An 11706-nucleotide genomic window follows, 5' to 3' on the forward strand; every position below is an offset into this window, starting at 1 on the left:
ACGGCGATTGCCTTTCTTGTACAAGTTGTCAAGAAGAGTTTACACTTTCTAGGCTAGTCCACTGAAGCGGTGTGAAAAGGTAGAATTCTGACTGTATTTCTTTTATTACACTAATTTGTAAAGCAAATACACACATGCACACACATCCCAAATGGTATGTTCTAATTACGATGTGTTCTTCCTACTGCTCTGAGGACAGGAACGGTAAATTCTGTGTGTTTGTGAGCTGGGACAGCATAGCTGCTGTTCTGTAAACTCTCCTGAGTACTAGAAATCCGGACCCTGTGAGGCTGGATCTGCTCCCTCACCCCCTGGGATACGGATGGGAGAGTTTTCCCACTGGGGCTGCCGGTTACCAAGGTCAGATTGAAAAACTAGACCGAGAAAGAGGGGATGCAACCTGCCCAGTGCCAGTTTGTGCTTCCCTAAGGCTTTTATTCTTTTAAAAATCAGTGTAAGTGAAGCAAGAGTAAATTCGGCATGTGTGTATGTACATATATGTGTGTATATATGTGTGTGTATATATACACACACAAGTCTTAAAAGGAGCAAAAGTTCCTCTTTTGGGGAAGGTCGATGCTCACTCACAAGTTTACAGTTTTTCAAAGCCTGGATACTCCCTTAATTGTAACATAATGGGTCTCCGGTTCAGCGAAGTGAAATAATCATTTCCCATTCGACCGTTCGCCGAGTCCATCACCGCCTTTCTCTTCACCAAAACTAATCTGCACGCGACCCAGATGGGACTCGAACCCACAATCCCCAGCTCCGGAGGCTGATGCCTTATCCATTAGGCCACTGGGTCACCACAGGATCCGGGTTCTCACACCGTCTCCTTACGCGATGCCATCATCGCGCCCCCGCCCTGCGCACTGCGGTCTTGCGTTAGGAGGTGTGCGATTCCGGAGCCGCCCCTAGGGGCGGCAGCGCGCGCCTGCGCACGCCTGCGTCGTCTCCGCAACCTGTCGCCGGAGTCTTCGGTGCGCCTGCGCCCTGGCGCGTCTTTGGTCAGTGGCTGCGTCCGATTCCCCCGCGCGCCTGCGCGGGGCCCTGCACTCCCCACAGCCCGTGGACTGCGTGGCCGGCACGCGGGCCGCGTCTGGGCGGGCTTTTGCCCCTCGGGTTTTCACTGGGTTCTGCTGGGAAGGCTCCGGACCCTGGATGTTTGTTAGGCTCACCTGGGGACTTCTAACCAAGTGCCAACGCCTGCCTCGCCCCACCCGCTTCTCTTTCAGTTTGGCGTGGGGCCGGGAGCCAGCACTTGACAAGTTCCCTGCGACCCCTTTTGAGACAGGTCCTTGGTGCAGCCGACGTCCTCCTGCGTCTCAGGCCTTGCAAACTTGCCAGCCCCTACAGCCCCCTCACTGCTTTCCTTTTTCTCTTTTCAACAAAAGTCAAATTGGTCCTATTATGTGCTGGGATGCTGGATTCCAGAGAGAACCGGCTTTTCCACCCCCAGGGAGCTTCAGACCCTTCCTCTCTCCAGCACTCACCTACATCCATTTTCCTGTTGTCTCCCCTTTCTTCCGGATGAAAGGGGAATGGATATAACGTGTCTAATTACAGAATAACATGGTTTTCGTGTGTTTCTTTCACCCTAAGGTTAGGTCTTGGATCAAGTTTCAGAGATGTTATGATTCTATGCCCATTGCATGTGAAGATGCTGCATCTGTGGTGTTTTTTGTTCCGTTTTATTCACAGGGAGCGGGTCTCGAGGGGGTGGGGTTGTGAGAGCCACTCTCATCCCATCAAGGGATGGTCACACTTTCATCCCTTCTCTAGTCTCCTCTCAGGATTTTGGACACACACACACACACACACACACACACACACACACACGCATGCCAGGCATGACTTTAAGTGGCTGGTTCTGGACTCTTAACTGTAGTAGGCCATGTGGGATCCAGTACCTTAACCTCTCTGCCACCAGCCGGCCCACATCTGTGGTTTTAAAAAAAATTCAATTTCATTTTAGACAGACAATACCTGTCTGCACCTAAAACTATTTATTGTGTTGACATTTCCCCAGGTGATTCAGAGCAATAGTAAACCTGACAGAAAACTGAAACAGCGGCACCAAACTAGTAATAGTCATATTCTTCACCTCCATGCAAGTGGTGGAGAAGGTGGGGAAGCCACTTCATGTAAGAGTCTCCTTGGTGACACTGAAAAAATAATTGATTTGGGGAGTAGCAGATGGCATAATGGTTATGTCGCTGGACTCCCACATGACTGACAGTGATTTAGGACCCATCTAGCTGCTTGAAACTCGTGCCGGGTGCATGCCCAAAATCCGGAGAGGAGAATGGAGGTGAAGGGATTGTGGCATGGCCATCCCCCATGGGGGTGACTTCTCGCTTTGTGTCTCTACATCTTTGGTGAGTGCAGTGCCCTATAGCAAAAATCTCTTTTAAAAAAAGAATAATTGGGGCCAATAGGTGGTATGGTGGGTTAAGGCACTGGATTCCCACATGGCTAACCACAGTTGGATTTCCAGACGTGGCGGCTTGAAAATCACGCCGGGTGCATGTGAGCCCCTGCCCAAATCCCAGGAGAATTGAGGTAAAAGGAGTGCAGCATAACCATACCCCCTGGGGGGGTAATTTCTCACTTTTCCTCTCACTGTCTTGTGAGCACTGAGCACACAGGTTTTTCCCTGTGGGGGGGAAAACAACTAAAAAGAAAATTAAATAAAAAAAAAAAGCTCCAAAGAAGGGGCTGGCAGGTGGCATGGTTGTTAAGTCACTGAACTGGATTCCCACATGGCTGACCACAGTTGTCCCATACCTGGCAGCTTCCTTTTCATTTTCCCTCCCTCTCTCTCTCTCACACTCTCCTTCTCTGGCCAAATTTATATAAATAAATAAATAAATAACAGCAAGTTGGAGCCAGCAGCTAATGTGGTGGTTAAAGCACTGGGGGGAACAGCAGTTAGCGTATGTAATGGCTATGTCACTGAAATCCCATATAGCTGAACTCCCATGTAGCAGACCTTGGTTCAAGTCTCAGGCCCGGTGGCTTAACCTCATGCTGGGCGCGTGTGTGTGCATGCCCAAGATCCCGAGAGGAGAATGGAGGAGAAGGGATTGGAGCATGGCCATCGCCCCTGGGGGGTGATTTCTCACTTTCTATCCTTCTGTCTCTCTCTGTCTTTCCGGCGAGTGCACATGCCCTACAGCAAAAACCTCTCCAAAAAAAAAAAAAAAGGCACTGAGCTCCCACCACCCCGTCCAGGACTAGAATTGTGCAGTTGGCCATGGCAGATCCAGTACCCTAACCCCCATGCTACCTGCTGGCCCACTATTTTTGCCTTTTCCAGAATCATATACAGTAATTGGAGTCATATAGTATGTAGTTTTTTCAGGTTGGCTTTTCTCACTTGGCAATATGCCAAAGTTTTTGCACATGTTTTAGCAGCTCCACAGTTCATTTCTTTTTATCATTGAATAATATTCCATTACATGGAAGGATTTCTGGGTTGTGTCCAAGCATTTGGGCAATTATGGATAAAGCTGTCGTAAACATTCATGTGTAGCTTTTTGTGGAGACGTATTTTTTTAAACTTTTTTTAAAGAATTTTTTAAAGAAATATTTATTTACTCATTTATTTATTTTAATTTGACCAGAGAGAGACAAAAAGAGAGAGAGAGAGAAAGCTAGAAAACAAGCCACCAGGTCCAGGACTTGAACTATGGTTGGCCATGTGGGAGTGAGTGTCCAGCGCCCCAAACACCACATGACCTGCTGGCCCCCCCTTTTTAAACTTTTTAAAAGAATTATTTTATTTATTTATTTTTAATTTGACCAGAGAGGGACAGAGCGAGAGCAAGGGTGAAAGAAAGAGAGAGAAAGAAAGTGAGAAGGCAAGTAGCTGGATCCAGGACTCGAACTGTGATTGGGTATGTGAGAGTCCAGGAGCCCCAACCACCACACCACCTGCTGGCCCCCGAGATATATATTTTTAAGTCATTTGGGTGAATTCCTTGGTATTCCAATTGCTGGAATATATGGTAAAACCATGTTTGCCTTTGTTTTTTGGTTTTGTTTGTTTGTTTGCTTGGGTTTTTGTTTTGTTTTGTTTTGTTTTGTTTTTGAGAGGTTTTCGCTATAGGGCACGTGTGCTCACCAAACAGACAAAGAGAGACATAGAGAAAGAAAGCAAGAAATCACCCCCCAGGGGGGATGGTCACGCCGCAATCCCTTCTCCTCTATTTTCCTCTCGGGATCTTGGGCATGCACGCACACGCGCCCGGCGTGAGTTTTAAGCCACCGGGTCCGGGACGTGAACCGCGGTTGACTACGTGGGAGTCCAGCGACATAGCCATTATGCTAACTGCTGGTTCCCTATTTGCTTGTTTTAAGAGAGATTTTGACTATAGGGCACATGCACTCACCAGAGAGACAGAGAGACAGAAAGCAAGAAATCACTCCCCCAGGGGGTATGGCCACGCCACAATCCCTTCTCCTCCATTCTTCTCTCGGGATTTTGGACATGCACACACATGTTCCAGGCATGAGTTGGAAGCCACCGAGTGTGGAACTTGAACTGCGGTCAACCATGTGGGAATTCAGCAACAAAACTATTACACCATCTGCTGGTCCCGACCATGTTCATCTTTGTAAGAAATTGCCAATGGGACCAGCAGGTGGCATGGTGGTTAAGGTGCTGGACACTCTGACATGGCCAGCCATGGTTCGAGTCCTGAACCTAGTGGCTTTGTTTTTGCTTGCTTCCTTGCTTTCTCTTGTTCTCTCTCTGGCCAAATTAAAAAATAATAATAATAAAGTGAATAAATAAATAAAATTAAATAATTCTAAAAAAAAAAAAGAAAGGAAACTGCCAAACTGTCCTCTAACATGGTGCTACCATTTCACGTTCCCACCAGCTGGGAAGAATTTCTCTTGCTCCAGCAAGAATTTCTGTCCTCACCAGGATTTGTAGTTGTCAATGCTCTGGATTTTAGCATTCTAACAGATGTGTAGCAGTATCTCATTGTTTTCATTCATAATTCTGCAATTTTGCTATGAAAGAAGTTTCTTGGTTGCAACAAGTAGTATGGGAATCCATGATGGCACTAAAGACCTGCAGAAAGTGGGTGGACGGTGGCGCTGACTGCAGGGTGGCACAGTGTGTATTGATACGTGTGGTTAAAATGCAGATTCTGGGGGCCAGCACACGGCATAGTGGTTGCATTCCTGGACTCTCACATGGCTGACTGTGGTTTGAGACTCGGTGACTTGAAGCTCATGCTAGACACATATGCATGTGTACGTGCTCAAGATCCCAGGAGGAGAATGGAGATGAAGGGATTGCTGTGTGGCCATCCCCTCTGGGGGGTGACTTTTCCCTTTCCCTCTCATTGTCTCTGTCTGGGTCTTTGGCCTCAGGTGCCCTAAGGCAAAAACCTCTGGGGAAGGGAAAAAAAAAAAAAAAAAAAAACAGGCAAATTCCAGTTTAGCAGATGGGGAGAGGCCTGAGATTCTCATTTCCAGCACAATCACTTAAAGGTAGGGACCTCATTCATTCCATGCCTCCGGGCAAGAATCCTCATGGAACACTGTCATCACTCTGGCTAATTCAGGGGTTCTCTACCTCATTCTGAACCACTGTTTCCCGTTACAGGGTTTCCCATGTGTCTCTAGGACACGTAGCAGCATCATTAGCCTCTGGTCCCTGGATATCGGTAGCACCCACCCCTCAAGTTGTGACAACCAAAAATGTTTTTTGACATTGCCAAATGTCCCCTAGGGCAGTGGTTCCCAATCTCTTTGCACCAGGGACCAGTTTTGTGGAAGACAATTTTTCACGGGTCGGGGGTGGAAGATGGTTTATGAGAGTGCACAATCTAGATCCTTCACGTGCAAAGGCAGGGGGTCGAGAGCCCCTGTGCAAATTGAATGCAGCAGTTGATCTGACAGCCAGAGCCCAGGGTAATGGGAGTGATGGGGAACAGCCGCAAGGCGATACATACTACGTACTGATGAAGCTTCACTGGCTCTCACTGGCTCGCCTGCCTCTCACTTTCTGCTGTGTGGCCTGGTTCCTAATGGGTGACAGACTTCTCTGTGCGCTAGAGATTGGGGACCCTTGCTCTAAGGAAGAAAATCCTCCCCTCACTCACGGAAAGCCAGAGAGCTAATACCAGCCTGAGCATGCCTGCTGAGCCCACCCGCCTCTACTTTCTTCATCTCTTTGTTTTATTATTTTTAAACATTTGTTTATCTATTTTTTAACAATTAACTTTATTTTTTTATTTTTTAAGAATTATTTTATTTAACTTATACACTTTTTAATTTTAATTTGACCAGAGAAGAGAGAGAGAGAAAGTGAGAAAGCGAGCCACCAGGTTCAGGACTTGAACTGTAGTCACCCATGTGGGAATCCAGCGCCTTTAACCACCACACCATCTGCTGGCCCCAATAATTAACTTTTAAAAAATGTATTATTGGGACCAGCAGTTGGTGTAGTGGCTATGTCACTGGACTCCCATATAGATGACCACGGTTTAGTTCCCGGACCCGGTGGCTTAAACTCACGCCAGGCGCGTGTGTGTGCGTGCCCAAGGCCCCTAGAGGAGAATGGAGGAGAAAGGACTGTGGTGTGCCATCCCCTTGGGGGGTGATATCTCGCTTTCTGTCTCTCTCTTTCTAGTGAGCGCACGCACCCTAGAGCAAAACCTCTCCAAAAAAAGAAAAAAGTATTATTATTATTATTTTTCAATTCACCAGAGACGGACAGAGAGAGAGAGAGAGAAAGTGAAAAAACAAGCCGCCAGGCCCAGGACTTATGCCAGTTCTGGACCATATTATTAGGGTCATTCTAGCTGTCGTAAAAGATAAACCCCATCATCTCTGTGCCTTTCTCAGTAGAGATTTCTTTCTTTCTTTACCTATGTAAAGTCCACTGGGGAAGTTTCTGATTGGCAGGTGATACAAGGACCAGGCTCTTTCCATCTTGCTGCTCCACTGTCTTCTACCGAGAAGGGCCACGCTTGCCTGCCTCGAGTCAGAATAGAGAACAAGCGAGAAAACACACCCACTTTCTAAGCTCTGACTCAGAAGACAAACACCTCATTTTCACTGGAACTAGACTTATGATCTCAGTTGGAGCTAAGGAACCTGGTTCATAGACACGCTAAGAACCTGCTTTCCAGCAACAACGGCACCAAAAGGCAGCTAAAGCCGTTAGCAACTGCTACCACTAAGTGGAACTAGAAAGGGGTTCATTTGAGTTCATTAGAAGGCCTAGCAATTGCTGGCCTGTTTGTTTGTTTTAGACTTCTGCAATAGATTTGTGTGCTTGCTGGGGGAAGAGAGAGAGAGTGAGAAATCACTCCCGGGGGGGGGGAATAGCCATGTAGCAATCCCTTCTTCTCCAGTCTCCTCTTGGGATTCTGAGCACACAGGCACATGTGTCCTGTGTGATTTTCAAGCCCCTGGGTCCAGGACTTGAACTGTGGTTGGCCACGTGGGAGTTGAGCACCTTATCCACCACACCACCTGCTGGCCCAACAACAGCTGGCCTTGATTAATAGGTTCTGTGAGAACTGAGAGAGGCTACTCGAGGACATCAGATAGGTCGGTGAAATTCTCCTAGCTCTAAAATCCAAGAGCAGGCTGATGAAATTAAATCCACAGAATACAAGGTCTTGACAATTGTCGTGGGAGGAACTGGCTTCAGGCTTGAAGTGATTCGAGCAGTGTTACCAGGGTCTGCGGTATGGAGGAAAGGAGGAGACACCTCACCTTCTGAGGCCTCGGAAAATATTTATCACATCACGCTACATCTTCATCACCAAACCAGTCCCTGGGCCTAGGAGACTGAATTCACCAATTGGCCTGCAGCAGACAAAGTCCTTCTGATTGGGGAGGTGTGGTTTCCCAGGATAACACTACCTTTCAAAGGTAAGCGTCAACAACTTCTGTCTCAGGTTGTCTTGAATGGAAGTACAGAATGGTGATTGAGAACATGGATCCTGGAACCAGGCTGGGTAGGTCCGAATTCTTGTCTTTGCTACTCTTTGGCTGTGTGACCCTGGAAAAATTATCTAAGCACTCGTGACTCAGTCTTATCCATGAAATAGAATAGAGAGTAGCACTGCCTCACAGAGTTTCGAAGAGGAAATGTATTATACGTAAAACAGCATACTTCAGGCTAGCAAGGACTGTCAGGATTCAGAGTAAGGCTCAAGAGGTGGGTCATCGCAAGAGAAAAAGGAAAGTTTATTGAGAGAAAGAGCATCTGGGGGTCTGAAGCCAGAAGTGCTTCAGCCCACCCTATGGAGATACGATGTATTAATATTTATATGGGGGGTTGAAGGGTAGGGTCACCATGAGAATAGTGGGTAATTTGATTAGCTACTTGCCATTGTGACCTTATGGGCCCATTTAGGGGTGTTGATTGCCGGGGAAGAGAGGGCTCTGGCCTGAGAGTTCTAGCCAAAGGTCCTTTAAAAAATGGGTAATTATTTAATTTTATTTATTCATTCATTTATTTTAATTTGACCAGAGAGAGAGAGAGAGAGAGAGAGAGGGAAAGCGAGAAAACAAGCTCCCAGGTCCAGGACTCAGGAGCTGTGAATGGCGATCAGCCATGTGGGAGTGTCCAGTGCCTTAACCATCATGCCACCTGCTGGACCCTTCTAGCCAAAGGTCATTGTAACTATCTCCGTCTTTTCCGATGGAAAATTACCTAACAACAGCAAACCCAATTTGACCATACAAAGAAAATGTATTGGCACTACATAATTAGAAACCTTCAGAGTGATATTGCTACCTTTGGAGGTGGAGCAGGCTGTCAATCAGAGCTCTCAAGGTTTTCCTACAAGTGTCTTATTCATATTTCTGGGCCTGACATCCCTTTGTTCAGAAAAGTGCCTGCTTTCCTTCCTCCAACCATTAAACAAAAGGCATAGGCTCCTCAACTGGCTGAATTTAGGTCATGTGCCTGCCCCAGAATCATCCACTGGAGCTGAGAGGATGCCACGCAGCGATTGGCTCAGGGGCAAATTCCTTCCACATTTTTGCACTTAGGTCAATGGGATTATGCTGATTGGGAGTAGAACAAGCCCCTAGAACTACTTGGCTGCTACACAGGAGTGAGGCTAGCACAAATGCCTGCAAGAATGGACAATGTTCACCATTTAAAAACTTATTTATGGGCCAGCAGGTGGTGTGGTAGTTAAGGTGCTGAACTTCCACCTGGGCGATAATGATCCTAGCTCTGGACCTGGTGGCTTGAAAATCACGCAGGAGGTATTTGTGCACGTGCATGTACATGTGTTCCCAAGATCCTGAGAGAGACTGAGAAGGGATTGGTATGGTCATCCGCCCTGGGGGGGGCGGATTTCTTATTTCCCCTCTCTCTGTCTCTGGCTCTTCAGTGAGCAATTACACATGCTCTATGGCAAAAACCTTTTAAAAAGAGCAAAAACTTCTAATTTATTTCTATTTTTTCAGACAGAGGGAGTGTGCTCATCAGGGAGAGACCGACAGAGAGAGAGAGAGAGAGAGAGAGAGGGAGAAAGCAGCCCAGTGGGGCCTGGTCACATCACTAGCCCTTCCCCATTTCCCCATCTTGTTGAGATGTGGGGCTCGTGGACTGGCATATTTTTCGAGCTACTGGGGCCAAGATTCAACAGCGCAGTAGTTAATGATTGCAAGTGTCATTATATAAGAAATGTACTGGCAGACAATGCTACAGAGGCAAACACTGAATGCTCTCTGAGCCTCACTCCCATGGAAGTTTCCAGGTTTCTAGGTAAGAGTGTGCCCATCCAGGCCAGCAGGGGGCATGGTGGTTAAGGAGGCTGGACTCCCACATGGCTAACTGCAGTTTGAGTCCTGGACCTGGTAGCTTGCTTTCTCACTTTCCTTCTCTCTTGCTGTCTCTTTCTGATCAACATCAAAAAACTAAAATATAAAATAATGACAATGAAAAAAATTAAATAAAAAATAATTCCTTAAAAAAAAAAGTATGCCCATGACCTGGGGCTGGATGAAACCATGATTTGAAGCTGGCTAACTATGGGGGTGGATTCCTGAAGTTAGGTCCCTACTGGGATGCTGCCTGTCTCAGTTTGTCTCTCTTGCTCATGGAAGGAATAAAATAAACAACAACAAAAAAAGGGAATTTGGGCGCAGCCAGTGCTGTGGTGGTAAAGGCGGCTGGATCCCATATGGCCGACTGGGCCATACCACTCAGACCCAGAAGCTTGGGAAAGAGATCACCCAGCGGCTTGAGAAATGGGCATATGAAGGAAATTGCCCAAAACTCTGAGATGAGAAAGGAAGGGAAGGAATTGAAGTGTGGCCATCCCACCTGGAGGGTGCCCACACCCCCCAGAACATGTGAACCCTATGGCAAAAATTAAGAAAAAAGACAATGCTTTTTCTTAGGCAATATATACATCCCCAAATATTTGAGGTTAAGGGCCCTGCTTTCTGAAACTTACTCTCAAATGCTTCACATATATGTGTGTGTGTATATATACACACCTATGCATGTACAAATATGTATAGAAAGAGAAATGGCAAATATGGGGAAATACTAACATTTGGCAAATCTCAGTATGGACTTGCGATTCTGTTGTATTAGAAAGTATTTAAAAATTAAAAGAGTAGAAGCCAGCAAGTAGCATGGTGGTTAAGGGCGCTGGACTCCCACATGGCAGACTGTGGTTTGAGTCCCAGGTCTGGTTTCTTGCTTTCTCTTTTTCTCTCGTTCTGTCCCTTTCTGATCAAATTGAAATAAGTAAGTAAATAAATTAAAATAAAGTAATTATTTAAAAAAGTAAAATAAAAGTAATAAATGCATCAAAAATTTGCTTTATCTTCCCCACTACCCCAACCCCACAGTGGCCAGAAAGCCATCCCAATTTCCTTCTGTGTCCTAACAGGAAGACAAACGCAAAGCTATGTTTTTATATAAACACTTTTCTTCAAGACATTTACTTTTAGAATCACTTTGCGAAACCGTATTTGCGCGAAGCAGGAGCCCAGGAAAACGACTAAGAAGCCTCCTCCCAGAAATCCTACGAAAAGGCGGAATAGCCCCACTTCGAGCTGGGCGGGACAGGGCGCCGCCACCTCGCGTTGCATGCTGGGATATGGAGTCCTCCCACTCCAGCCGTCAAAGCACTCTGGGATCGCCCGGCGCTCCCTCATCTCGCGATGCTCAGTTCCCCTTTTTTCAGGGCCGTACGATTCCCCGCCCCCTCCCAACGTGTTTTTCAAATTTACCAATGGGCGCACAGCTTAGGCTCGAACCAGCCAATCGGGATGCAGAATCACCGGGAAATTTAAATCGCGCCGGCCGGCGGCACGAGGCACACGGTCTTAAGGCTGAGCCGCGGTGGACGTTTCTAGGGCAGCGGATCCCCAGCCCGTGAGCCCCGCGGCGCCTCTTCTGTCGGAGTCGTCTGTGCAGGTACCAACCCGGTCAGCAGCTCGGCCGAACGGTAACGGATGGTTGGCGGGCCGCGCTCGGTTAGGGGTGGCGAGGGGGGAGGCCGCGGGGACACGCAGGCCCGGGATTTGGCCTCCCTGGTTGACGAGGCCTCGGGGGCGTTGTTCGTTGACCCGGCGACTTAGTTTTCGCAGTGCGGCGGCTGGGGCTGTGGGATTCCGAGGCTCTGCGACATCAGCGGTAGCCGTATCGTGTCGCAGCCGGGAGAATCAGGGAGACAGGCCAGAGGGGGAAAGGTC

The 11706-nt window shown here is 47.5% G+C and overlaps 1 protein-coding gene and 1 non-coding gene across 2 annotated transcripts in view; one reads left to right on the forward strand and one right to left on the reverse strand.

Annotated features, from left to right (window-relative positions):
- Window positions 1-732: 732 nt before the first annotated feature.
- Window positions 733-805, reverse strand: TRNAR-CCG (transfer RNA arginine (anticodon CCG)). Its single transcript has one exon. It is a non-coding gene; the product is annotated as a tRNA-Arg (tRNA).
- A 10610-nt stretch (window positions 806-11415) lies between these two features.
- Window positions 11416-11706, forward strand: part of KPNA2 (karyopherin subunit alpha 2) — a 15294-nt gene continuing 15003 nt past the window's right edge. The window contains exon 1 of the mRNA XM_006146779.2: window positions 11416-11459. The gene's annotated coding sequence lies outside the window, so the exon portion shown is untranslated. The remainder of the gene's footprint in view (window positions 11460-11706) is intronic.

This window comes from Tupaia chinensis, unplaced genomic scaffold (genome assembly GCF_000334495.1).
Source record: "Tupaia chinensis unplaced genomic scaffold, TupChi_1.0 Scaffold000187_1, whole genome shotgun sequence".
NCBI lineage: Eukaryota > Metazoa > Chordata > Mammalia > Scandentia > Tupaiidae > Tupaia > Tupaia belangeri.